The sequence below is a fragment of the Euprymna scolopes genome, chromosome 46 (assembly GCF_053919585.1).
Source record: "Euprymna scolopes isolate OS-2025 chromosome 46, ASM5391958v1, whole genome shotgun sequence".
Taxonomy (NCBI): domain Eukaryota; kingdom Metazoa; phylum Mollusca; class Cephalopoda; order Sepiida; family Sepiolidae; genus Euprymna; species Euprymna scolopes.
In genome coordinates, this window is record NC_136527.1 from 106,015,605 (window position 1) to 106,029,240 (window position 13,636).

Genomic DNA, 13,636 nt, shown 5'->3' on the forward strand with positions numbered 1-13,636 from the left:
ATCTTTGCACTTGGCCTTTTGGTTAAGATCAAAGTGGAGTTCAGGTTCATTTACACACCAAAGTGGAACAGGCGGTCTAATATTGGGGAGAATTACTTTAGCTTATGATGAGGCAATACATAGCAAATCAATCCAAGCAATGGTCTCTTAATCGATTTATTAAATTTAGATATTCTTTCAGTTTTTACTGCATCAAAGAAGCCGGCGTTCATACTTAATCTATTTGTTTGACTTTCTCATTAATATGGTTGTATTCAGAATTTCACATATAGTTTTAACCGAAATAAGGAAAAAGTATACATTTATATATATATATATATATATATATATATATATATATATATATATATATATATATATATATATATATATATGAACAAATGATTAATAAAACATGTTATAAGACATATTGAAAAAGAGTTAAAAACATATTTAATTTTAAAAAAGGAAGCACAAGATAAGTGGATAGTCCTTAATCCGCGGAGTTTTGAAGAAATACTCTCCTTCTCATCAGAGGGCAGGAATTAGCAAAATGCAGGATAGGATTTTGCATATAAAAGTATTTAATGAAACTACAAGTAAGTCACAGATCTTACTTGGTTAAAGAAAAAAGGGTGAGGTAAGGGGAACAGGAGGCAAAAGAAAAATGATAAAAAGATTTCACATGAATGGATAATCCGGTGAAGGGTAAAAATCCAAAAATGGTAAAATCCAAAACGGTCGAATTTAAAATTTCAATCCAATGGGTAAATTCCAAATGTTTACCATTTTGATTACCTTGGTAAACTTATTGTAATTTATATATATATATATATATATATATATATATATATATATATGTATGTATGCATGTATATATATATGGTCAGGTCATGTCATATGCTACTGGTACCATGTAACCCAGTACTACCTGCCTCATGGTCGGGTCACCGGCGACTAAACTGGTTCCCCCACCAGAGTTGTTTGGTGAGGAGGGCGGCTAGTTTCCCTGAAGGATAAAAATCAAGACCTTTCAAAGGGCGAATGAACCCTTTTTCAGGGTCAACGGCCAACTAGCACCGTGTATATTTGTGTGTATGTATATATGTGTTGGGGTGGAGAGGGTTCCCGTAAGCCGTAGTGAAGGCAACCTTTCTAGGAGAAGCAAATCTCTGATTTAAAAAACCATAAAGCGGGAGACCAGTACCCGCATTAAGCTGGTCTGCAGTTTGATTTGTTGCTGGCTATCTTGCTCTTGCTTGTTGCTGGATCTCAACATTTTGAACCGATAGAGAGACTTAGCTGTCGTACAAAGCTAAGACTCTGTAACATCATCTTTGTATAGATACTCCCTCAGGCATTTGGGCTTATGGACTTTAAGTGTCTGAGGGAGTGGCGCTCGTCTGACAAGATGTTGCAATCATCATATATGGGGTTGGGAAGGTCCTACTTTTGTATTTTTTATTCCCCCCCCCCGCCCTCGGCACAAATGAATTATTGTATCATCATTATTGTTATCTTTTTTGTTTTTACACGTTAATAAAAAAATGTTTTAAACAATTGGGTTCTAAGAAGGACGTCCCCCAGTACAAAAGGGTGAATGCGGTATTATGGTGGAAGAAGATACTAGCTAAAAGAAACTTTTGTTTGGTTCTGGAGTGACAAGGATGACCAACGACCCCCTTTTTAGCCCCCTTTTGAGTTGGCCTTGTGCCTAAGTTTTTTGTCCAGTTGAAACTTACATTGTAAGTTTAGCTCGAATAAAGAATTCAATATCTTCATCTTTTATGTCCTCAGTTAGTGGAGGAGAAATCCTTCATGACCGAGACAATTTTTTTATTTTTGTTCCTATCCATAGTGCCCACATTAAAAATCCGACCTTGTGTCTAACTCTGCCCTCGTTGACAGGCAAGTAAATAGATGCTTAAATCTATTGTAATAATAAAAAAAATAATGGTTTAGCTACTTTTATTTAAACAAACACATTAAACAGAGTTTTGTGATTAAATAAACCAAGGTAAGTTAATAAATAAATTACAAACATTGAATGCTACTGTAAAAATGACGCTTCTACACTATTGGAACGAAATTTTGTAGTCAATAAATGGACTTTTCAGATAAAAAGAAATGGTTTCAACTGATTTTTCTTGGTCAATTCTAATAAATTACAATGTTAGCTTCCAAATTATGCAGTCGAAATTACCTGAATAGTCCTGAATCATTTAAAAAAAAAAAAAAAAAAACTTTGTTAGCAGACGAAAAATTGCCGCCATCTTGTTTAAATCGAAATGGAAAATAACCTCCCTTTTGAACTCTCCTGTGTCTTACGATCGTTTTCATCAAATTCTACTTTTAATTTTCTTTAATAAAAATTTTTTTTTGTACCTTATCGATTTTCGTATTTTTTTTTTTTTATATAATCATCTTAAAAACGCGAGGAATACGTAGATACAATTGTTTTCATGTGGAATTCAGATTTCCAAAATTTTGTCCCAATAGACCATGCGCATGCGTAGCCCTTACAAGGATCGGTCGTTAAACAAGCTTGCGTGTTTGCACGATTCTATTTCCTCCGGGGTTATCAAATGAAAGATCACAGCACCGTATTAGCATAATACTGAAATTCTTAACCGGTCTACTCGTCCTTTCCTGCTTATTTTTTAATATTTTCTCGCCATGCGGTTTAGTTCCTTCTTGCACGCTTTAAGAGGAACCGTGTTTCATTTTTCCCCGGCAAAAGTTTCCAGCGGCTCTAGAAGTTCCATGAATGGCTACCGACTGATTTTTATGAAATGTAATATGGACGTTTCTGGCAGATTTTTTCTTTGGGTTTCTTTCTCGTTCTTTCTTTCTTTCTTTTCAGCCCAAGGTTGGCATAGAGAAGCAGAAACAACGCCGACACGAACGTTCACCCGGTGGCGATTGGGGAAAATATAGAATGGGGTAGGCACGCTATTAAGTTGCGCCTACATACGCCTATGCACACACACACACACACGCACACACACACACGTACAGATAAAGAGTGTGGGAAATTATTGATAGTGGTTTTGGCTAGACGAGTGTTTTTCGTGAAAGTTTGGCGGGGGGGGGGACCATAGATTGGAGTTCAGACGAACACTTGCCATGAAAATAATGATAAAGCAGAGACAGACGTCTCTTTTGTGAGAAAGACGTTGCTGGGAATAGAGAAGGGCCTCCCCCCACTAAACTCATATGGAAGCCGTTCCATATAAGTTATCAAATTTACCAAATTTTCATTACTAATGATTACTATATTGTCCAATTTCTACTGTACACTCTTTAACCCTTATCCTTGAGTGGTCTCTGGGCCTTGATAATGTGGTGATGCCTATGTAAAAAAAAACCCAAAAAACCCTCTCTTCTATTTATTCAAAACGAAAATACAATTTCGTCAAGATTTCACTACTGTACACTCTTTAACCCTTATCCTTGAGTGGCCTCTGGGCCTTGATAATGTGGTGATGCCTATGTAAAAAAAAAAAAAAAAAAAAAAAAAAAAAAACTACGAAGTCTAATTAGAATTTCTAGCAGCTCCTTGTTATATATAGGTTTTTCATTATTTTATATATATATAACATATATATTTCATTATTATATATATATATATATATATATATATATATATATAACAAGGTTTTTCATTATTATTCTTGTTATTGTTGTTCGTTGTTAGGACTTATTAAAAGTGAGTCTTAGTGCCTTAGAGTCTTAGTAAGAGTCTTATTAAAGAGAGAGTCTTAGAGTCTTAGAGAGAGATGTTGAGAGACTTAGAGAGATGTTGTTGCGTTCCGTGTTCGTGTTAACCATCTTATATGTTATATGTTGACCATCTTATAATTTATTCCTTTAATTTAGTTGACATTTACAATTTTTGACAGTATCTGTTTCTTAGCACAAAATCAGTCACCTAATTATTATATCAATCAGTGAATCTATTTTGCCCTTAACTCATCAGAAGAAATAGCAACAATCAATCCGTCTAAAGGAAATAAAGTGTGATTTGACATGATTAAAATCCGAAAATTGGCAGAGAAGCTGTAAATACCTTATATGTTTCCATTACGCCATTTTTAATTTATTATTATTTAGTATTTATATATGTTACCTAATGGTTTTTCATTATTATTATTATTGTTTCGTTCGTATTTCTTGTTATTACTGTTATTGTTATTGTTCGTTGTTAAGTCTTATTAAAAGTGATGCTTAGAGTCTTAGAGGGAGGGATGTTGTTGAGAGATTGTTCGTGTTATAAAGAGATTCATATATATAAAATGTTCACACTTAGAAGTGTAGAAGCTCTTTGAGTGTAGAGACATTGTGTATGTAAAGACATTTTAAACCACATGATATACATAGACATATAATGAAAATTCTCACTTTACCTTTTGGTAGAATTACAACACAAAGACGACGTTTATAAAAACACATGATGGGTTTATTTCTTCTCCCGACCGGTCGTGGTTTTCATAGTCAAGAATTCAAGTTTCACATTCTAAGTTTCAAAGGTGACCGTCTCGCTTCTAGACGTTCGAATCCCAACTCCAGACTCCCGTCTGTCGTCCTCAGACCCTCTCTCCGTCTCTCCCTCAGTTCTCTCTGCTTAACTCTAAAGTTTCTAACTATATCGTGACTTCCCATTTTCCATGACGTCATACACATGTTAAAACATGTGTCTTCTTTCACGTGTTCTGGAAATGCGTGTCCAAAACTTTTTCCTTTGTTTACAAAAGGAATTTTAACCTACATTCCCAGTAACGTATATTTCCAATATGTTAAAAACATGTTTATTAAATTATCCTATAGTTGCATTCTTCAATTGAATTTTCATAACAGAATTGACAATGCACATTCTTTTCTTAAAACTATTTTATCTCTAAACTTAACAATGGTTTGTTTTACATTCCATTTGCTAATTCTCTCTCGTAATCTATTTCTAGACCTAAATTACGAGGTTCGAATTTCGTCTAGGCTATTTCATTTTCATTTTAACTAAATCTCTCTTTTTTATACTTACATGAAAAGGGGACAACCCTTATCATGTAACACTCCTGTCCAGATGTGATAACAGCATTCCATCGTTAGCCATACTTATATAGGTAGAAAATTGCATCAGGAGTGAGATATCTACTGGATTGATAGAAGTATCCTACCATTTTTCCAGCGATATCGGCAATGGATTTGATATACATATTCCGTTTCAGATCGGGAGTAAAGGTCAAACCCAGAAACTTTTCAAAACATAAAGCCTCCCCAAGACGAGAGCCATTCGTTTCAATTGATGCCAGATGGGCATCAGAGCATTGATGATTTTGGTTTTAGATGCATTAAAAGTAACAAGCCACCTCTTTCCCCATTGTACCACTAAAACACATGCAGCTTCTATTTTTTTTTACTTGGTTAAGTCACCATTTATTAAGGTTTGGCGGCCATTCTATGATATTGTTAAGTGTTAGATGGTGAAAGTACATGATCAGTTATGGCGGAACAAGGATTGGACTAGATTATCTATTTATTCAAATTCGGTTTCAAAGCAACCAAGTTGTAGTTAACTGGAAATCAGATACATGGTATTGTGTTCACAGACGGACCTTCTAGGAAAGAAACTTTGTTCATGGAATTTTCGTTTAGTTGAAGGACACAGATAGAGTGTGTGGATTACGGCACAGTCATATTGACACAGAGATCACCGAAGTTAAGCAACGATGAGCCTGGTAAGTATCAGATGGGTGACCATTTGTGAAGGATGTATGTACCACGCCGAGTCATAAGAAATTTCCAGGTTGGTATCTGGAGGCGCATTAATTCACTGGGAGAGATGCATCCCTAGTCTTCGTTAAAACATGCATCTAGGAGAAGATAACTCTGATGACGTCGGCAGCAGGATGTTGGATGGCCATGGAGGAGGATGAATGTCTAGCAAATCAACGGTTCTATGGTATTAAGAGTTAAGATAAGAGCTGTTGCCATATCTTGGCAGGAGCTGCTAAAAACAGCCTATCCTGCCCTGACAGAGTACAAAATAGACTTCGTGGCTTAGTGGGGGATGCCCTTTTCTCTACCCTGCAACCTCTCTCCCACAGAAGAGACGTTGCGAGCCTATCCTTGTTTTATCGTTATTTCCATGGCAGGTGCTCGCCTGAACTCCAATCTCTGGTCCCCCCCTCGCCAATCTTTCATGAAAAACACCAGTCTAGCTGAATCCACTGTGAAAAATTTCCCCCACTCTATATCTGTGCCTAAATCAAAACGCGGATTCCATGAACAAAGCTTCTTTCTTAGAACTGCACGCCTGTGGAACTCTGTTCCGTCCGCCTGCTTCCCTCCGGACTACAACTTGGATGTCTTCAAGCCCAATGTTAACAAATTCCTAATGAACCGCCCCCCTTAATTAAACACTTAATCAAATCTCCACACTAACGTAATGTACTTGCAATAACCCTTATCTCTGAGTGGCTTCCGGGCCTTGATAAGTGGTGATCACTGTGTAAAAAAAAAAGAAGAGTTTGTATTTATTTGCTTCCCCATTGAGCAAATTAGGCACAAGGCCGTTTTTTAATGTGGAGAGTGAATGGGAGGGAGACCAGCTTTCCCGAGGGGGAATTGGATAGTGACTATTGGTATGACGGGTACCCCCATATTGACCAATAACTGATTGCTACAAAAGCACTGGTCTTATATGTGGGGGTGGCCTCACATATGGTCTTTGATTGCAGTATCTGCCGGAACAGATACTACACTTTGAACTGTGGGATGAAGAGCTTGTATTTATTTGCTTCCCCACTGAGCAAATTAGGCACAAGACCGTTTTTTAATGTGGAGAGATGGAGGAAAGGGGAACCAGCTCCCCAGGGAATAGGAGAGATGGATAGTGACAATTGGTATGAAGGGTTTCTCCTACATTGGCTAAAACTGATTGCTACAAGAGCATTGGTCTTATATGTGGGGTTGCTCCCACATATGGTCTTTGATTGCAATATCTGCCAGCACAGATACTACACTCTGAAGTTTGATCTTAGCCCGAAGGCCAAGCAATTCCCCATGGGATGAGGAGCTACGTTATTCGGCTGCAGATATACGGATGATCTAAGGACGACGGATAGGTGCAAACAGGCGAGTCAGATGCCATTGTGCTGGGGAAGGTAATGCGAACCCACCCCATGTATTTTGCCAAGTTAAAAATCATGTGATGTCTTCAGAGGATTCGGACGAACAATGGACCGAAGCTTGTAGAGAACACTAACCATGATTTCATCTACGGCATAAACATGCCATGATACAAGAAGAAGAAGATGAAGATGTTTCCATCTTCAATGAGACTCACCACCCCCGCAGATCGGAATCGTTGTATTCTAACTGATTTCCCGCTTACTGCAGATTAGACCCACTTAGAGATGGACTAGCTTGTTTTCGGTCCCTATCATACAGGAAAACAATGGGCGGCCTACTAACACTTTCTTCCTTTGAACATTTCTCCTCACCCCACGTCAATGATATCGTGCTTATTTAATAAAAACGAATAGGTGCAAACAGGCGCGTCAGATGCCACTGGGATGAGAAAGGTAATGGCAACCAACCCCATGTATTCTGCCAAGCTCAAATTCATGGGATGTCTTCAGAGGAACCAAACTAACGATGGATCGAAGTCCAAGACTCCAACCCCGAGTTCGGATGTGTCGGATGAGCCCAAATGAGGACGGAACTCAAGTCTTGGATGTCCGGTTTGTTGGCTTTCTTAGCTCTTGTGAGCTGCGATGTTATCTGGCTGTGGAAATAATATGTTCTCTCACATTCTGAAGATTCTATTAGCGATTGCTCGCTAGGTTAACTTGTCCTGATGGCGTCGTGCTTACGAGTATAAAATTACTACTTGTGAGCCATCGGCTTGGGTAATAGCTGGTTGGATGACCACGTACCTTGTTCGGTATGAGGTAGGTTCATTCTACTGTCGTATCTATGTCGCAGGTTGCTTGATCTGTGTAAGTTAATAAGCATCTTTGCGTGTGGCGTGTTTGCTCAGTTGGTAAAGTGCTCGCCTGGCATACAAGAGGCTCGGGTTTCAAATCCTGAGTTCGAATGCGTCCAACTGATGAGCCCAAATGATGGCGAAACGCGAGTCTTGGAGTCTTCTTGGCTTTTGTGAGCTGCGCCGTTGTTTGGCTGTGGAAATATATATATATATATATACTAGTGAGATAGTGTCCGGTTATGCCCGGACATGAAATGCGCTTAAATATGATGATTTGTCCGGATTTCGTACATATTATAATAGACTCGGTGTTTTTTTATCAAAAGTAAAAATAATGGGTGTAATCAGCTAGAAGCAAAACCATAGCATTCAAAGCTGGTGACGTTACCACCATATTAACGTGACACGCATATGAACTGATTGAAAATTAACTAGGATGAATGTAGAAAATGTATAAAGATTTTTTTTTTAATTTTGACACCTTTTTAACTTCTTAAAACTATTTTAACCGGCTAAAGACCCATAAAAGAACAGTTCATAAAAAATCCATTCATTTGAGGCTCCTAGCGTCGCTCCGCGACTTTTAGTTTCCGTGGAGACAGAGTTTAATAATATGGAAACAGACTTGTACCTCCCCGACGTAACTACCCCCGACAAACCCGACAAGCTACTAAGTCTCATCCCTTTACAGTAGAGATCCCTAGGTGCAAGAAAGCCTTTTACTCCAATAGTTTTTTTCCCCAGAACTGCGGGTCTTTGGAACTCCCTTCCGGGATTCTGCTTTCCCAACCGCACTGATATGCAGAAGTTCAAGTGTAATGTGAACAAACATCTTCCTACTCATCTCCCTTCTTAATGAGCCCGCTAATTAAGTCCCTGATAGTAGCCCCCTGCTTCAAAGTGGCACTGTGCCTTGTTTGGGGTGAAAATTGAAAAAAAAAAAAAAGACCGGTAAACAGACAGTGAGTTTTATAAATTATATATATATATATATATATATATATATATATATATATATATATATATATATACATACATACATACATATATATATATATATATATATATATATATATATATATATATATATACTGGGGTTGGGGGAGGCTCGTCTTGGCTCGGTCGTAAAATACGCTTAAATATTATATTTGAATTTTTCCAAATTTCGTATATATTATTATAGAGTAGCTATTTCAAAAGTAAAAAAAAGGTATTTTGGTGCCATTAGGTAGAATCGAAACCGAAACTATAGTATTGAAAGCTGGTGACGTTACCACTGTACCAACGTGAAACGCGTAGGGACCGATTAAAAATTAAAAATAAACTTAGATGAATGTTCAAAATGTATAAAGACTTTTTCAATTTTCATCCATTTTTGACTCCGTAAAAACCATTTTAACCGGCTAAAGACCCATAAAAATCCAATCATTTGAGGCCCCTAGCGCCGCTCTTAGACTTTAATTTTGGAGGTGATACTCTTTTAAAATATGGAGACAGACAGAATATAACGTTATATATATATATATATATATATATATATATATATATATATATATATATATATATATATATAACGCTATATGTCTAACTGATGAGCCCAAATGAGGGCGAAACTCGAGTCTTGGACTTCCGGTTCTTTGACTGTCATGGCTCTTGTGGGCTGCGACGTTGTTTGGCTGTGGAATGTATTATATACAATCTCTCACATTCTGAAAATCATATATATATATATATATATATATATATATATATATATATAGCTTAATGTAAAAGGAAAAGAGAAAGATCAATTCAACAAAAGGAGACTTATCCGGATAATGCCAAGCTCAACAATAATTATTGGAGCTTATACAATAGGACAACAAGAGTATGAAATGAAGACACAAAACTATATATTGGTAGATATAGAATGGATCATTTATTGAATCATGGAATACAGGCAAAATTTGGGGGATAGAAGGGACTCTTTATGCCAGGGCATTTCGAAGCCTAATGCTTCTCATCAGAAGAGTAGAGAAGGTGCTAGGTAGCATCTTCCCCATGCTAACTAGCACCTTCTCTACTCTTCTGATGAGAAGCATTAGGCTTCGAAATGCCCTGGCATAAAGAGTCCCTTCTATCCCCCAAATTTTGCCTGTATTCCATGATTCAATAAATGATCCATTCTATATATAGAATATTATATATATATATTATAAAAAAGTGAACCATATCGTAAATTCAATCAACTAAAAAATGGAAAAGAAAAAATATATATAATGGGGCAAGTTATATGTACAATTAAATAAAATAAATAAGTCGATTAAAAAACGATCGTTAAAATATACCCAAAGCGCTTTTCGTTCAGACAAACATTTTCAAGGGTCATAAGTCTGAAAATTATTATTTTTTTTTTTAGAATATTTGGTAGTGATATGGAATACGAGCGGAGAGGAGGTTAAGAAAAAAAAACCTGACTACCCAAATAATTCTAACTTTTTAATCCTGACTACCAAATAATTCTAACTTTTTAATCGACTTATTTATTTTATTTAATTGTACATATAACTCGCCCCATTATATATATTTTTTTTCTTTTCCTCACCCCGGTTTCCATTTTTTAGTTGATTGAATTTACGATATGGTTCACTTTTTTATAATTATTCTAAAATTTTGCCAATCGAATAAAGATATATATATATATATATATATATATATATATATATATATATATATATGTGTGTGTGTGTGTGTGTGTGTGTGTGTGTTTATTTATATGAAACGCACCAGGTTTATCAAGCATGAAATTAACTCTTTGTTGGTAACATCGGATGGAAATTCCATCTGAAGAGTTGATGAGAAAGAAAATCAAAGAATTGTTATCCCATTAACGAAACGGCTCTTATGAAGAGAGCCAGGATAAAAGAAACAAGAGTCATATAAAAGAAAAAAATGTAAGTCTTTGAATTTCAACAAAATTTTGCACTATATATATATGCCTCGAAACATATTTATGAATTTCAACATAATTTTCAAACAAAATAAATGTCTCTTTATTTTGTAATAATGCGCTGTTTTTCGTTTTAAACGTATATAATACGTAATTATAATATATATATATATATATATATATATATATATATATATATATATATATATATATATATATATATATAGTTTTTGTAGTATACAAGTTAATAATAGATTTGAACATTCGGAGATATGCCGAGCTGGGAAACAAATAATTCATTAAGGGGAAAGCGAAAATTTGTTAATAAAAACGATTTAAGGGTAATTTTTTTTTTTTTTTATAAATTAGCGATTATAAAAAAAATAAAATCTCAAGACGTCTTTCAACCGATATATTGTCAAGAGAAAACGTCAGTGGTTACGATTAGGTTAAAAAACAATAAGAATAATAAAAACAACAGTTACCTATAGGCACGCTCCAAAAGAAAAAGAAAGTAATTCAAAACACACGTGGAGACGCCCTCTTATGTCGCTATTTGATTTTTAAATCTAATATATGAATCTAATATATGTTTGTTTGTCGGTTTGTTTTCAAACTCGATATCCTCCGAAAATTTCAACGGGTCAAAGTCCAACAATTTAATCTTTGAAAACTCTACCAAACTCCTCCGCCAATTTTGGGTCTAGACACTTGAACTTTTTGATGTGGGTTACTTGAACATGGATCTAACATTTTAATTTGATTTGAGCCCAAAACAATAAATGTTAAGGGGTCAAAGTTAATAAAAAAATTGATCTCTGCTGTCCTTAATAAATTACTCAACCAATTTTTAGTCTAAACATTTGAAATTTAACATAAAGTGCATTCAGGTATAGGGCAAGCTTTTTAATCGGTTTTTGGTCGAAAATTTTTTTGGTAAGGGACCAAAGGTCAAAAGATTTTACCTTTTCGGCCTCTAGCAAACTATTTAACCAATTTTTGGTCTAAACATTTGAAATTTTATGTAAAGGGTATTCAGACAAGCAACAAGAATTTTTGGGGCGACAATTTATCTGCAAAACGTTCAAAGTTAAAAAAATGTTGATCTTTGGAAACTCTACCAAACTCTCTTCCCCATGATATTTTAGATGTAGGTTACCTTGACATTAGTCAAACTTTTTAATATATATACATACATACGCAGACAACGTAGTATATATATATATATATATATATATATATATATATATATATATATAAGAAAGTAACTATATATATATATTATATATAAATATATTTTATATACATATAAATATACATATATTATATATACATACATACATATATATATATATATATATTTACATAGGCATCATCACTTAAGGACAAGAGGCCACTCGAGGATAAAAGTTAAATAGTGTACAGTAGAAATTGGACAATATAGTAATCGTTAGTAATGGAAATTCATTAAATTTGGTAAATTATATGGAACGGCTCATCAAAAACTTGTTTACGTTAGACTTGGAAAGCAGGAAAACGGAAGACAATTGCACAGGCGTGCATATATATATATATATATATATATATATATATATATATATATATATATATATATAACTACTTAATTTACTCACATAAAATTGATATACGAAAGTATAGATTTATGCGTAAACTTTAAGTATTTACTTCAAAGTGCTCAATACGTAGGTAGAGCTAGTTAGTAATTTATAAAATATATATGACGATTAAGCTACACTGAATATTCCGTGTTTCATCAACTCTAGGACTCTTCAGGCTTATGCGCGAATTCTGTGGTTGTTTATCTTTTATATATATATATATATATATATATATATATATATATATATATATATATATATATATAAACGATAAACAACCAAAGAATTCGCGCATAAGCCTCAAGAGTCCTAGAGTGGATGAAACGCGGAATATTCAGTGTAGCTTAATCGCCATATAAATTTTATAAATTACTATATATATATATATATATATATATGTATATATATATATATATATATATATATATATATATATATATATATATAAAATAAAATAAAAATAAAGTAAAAATAAAAAAATTTCCTGTCTGGGTCATTTTGATATTTGTTTCTCTATTTTATATTTAACTCTATCACCATTTTTTCCCCTTTTTTCTTCCTTGATCTTTCTTATTTATGTTTATATTCCGGCCAATAGAATGAAAAGCATATCTTATTTTTCTTTTATTAATATTATTGGATTTTTTTCGTTTTTTCCTTGTACACATTTTTGTAAATTTTTCCATGGATTTCTGCCTTTGGATATTATGGACCATCTTCTTCCAATTACGGGATTTCCTTGGATTTTACTTGTGCATATGGAAATTCAATTAACTTTCTTGAAGTTATATATGGTGATTTTACCGTCACTGGATTATTTATTTTCCACCAGACTATCCATTCATGTGTAATCACCTTTTTCTTTACCATATTCCCTCTGCTTCACTTTTTTTTTGTTATCAAGTAAGATCTTTGACTTACTTGTCGTTTCATCAAATACTTTTCCATGCAAAATCCGAGCCCACATTTTGCTAATTCCTACCCTCTGATGAGAAGGAAAGTATTTCTTCGAAACTCTGCGGATTAAGGACTATCCACTTATCTAGTGTTTCCTTTTCAGATTAAATATGTTTTTAACTCATTTCAAAGTGTTTTTTAACATGTTTTATTAACTGTTTG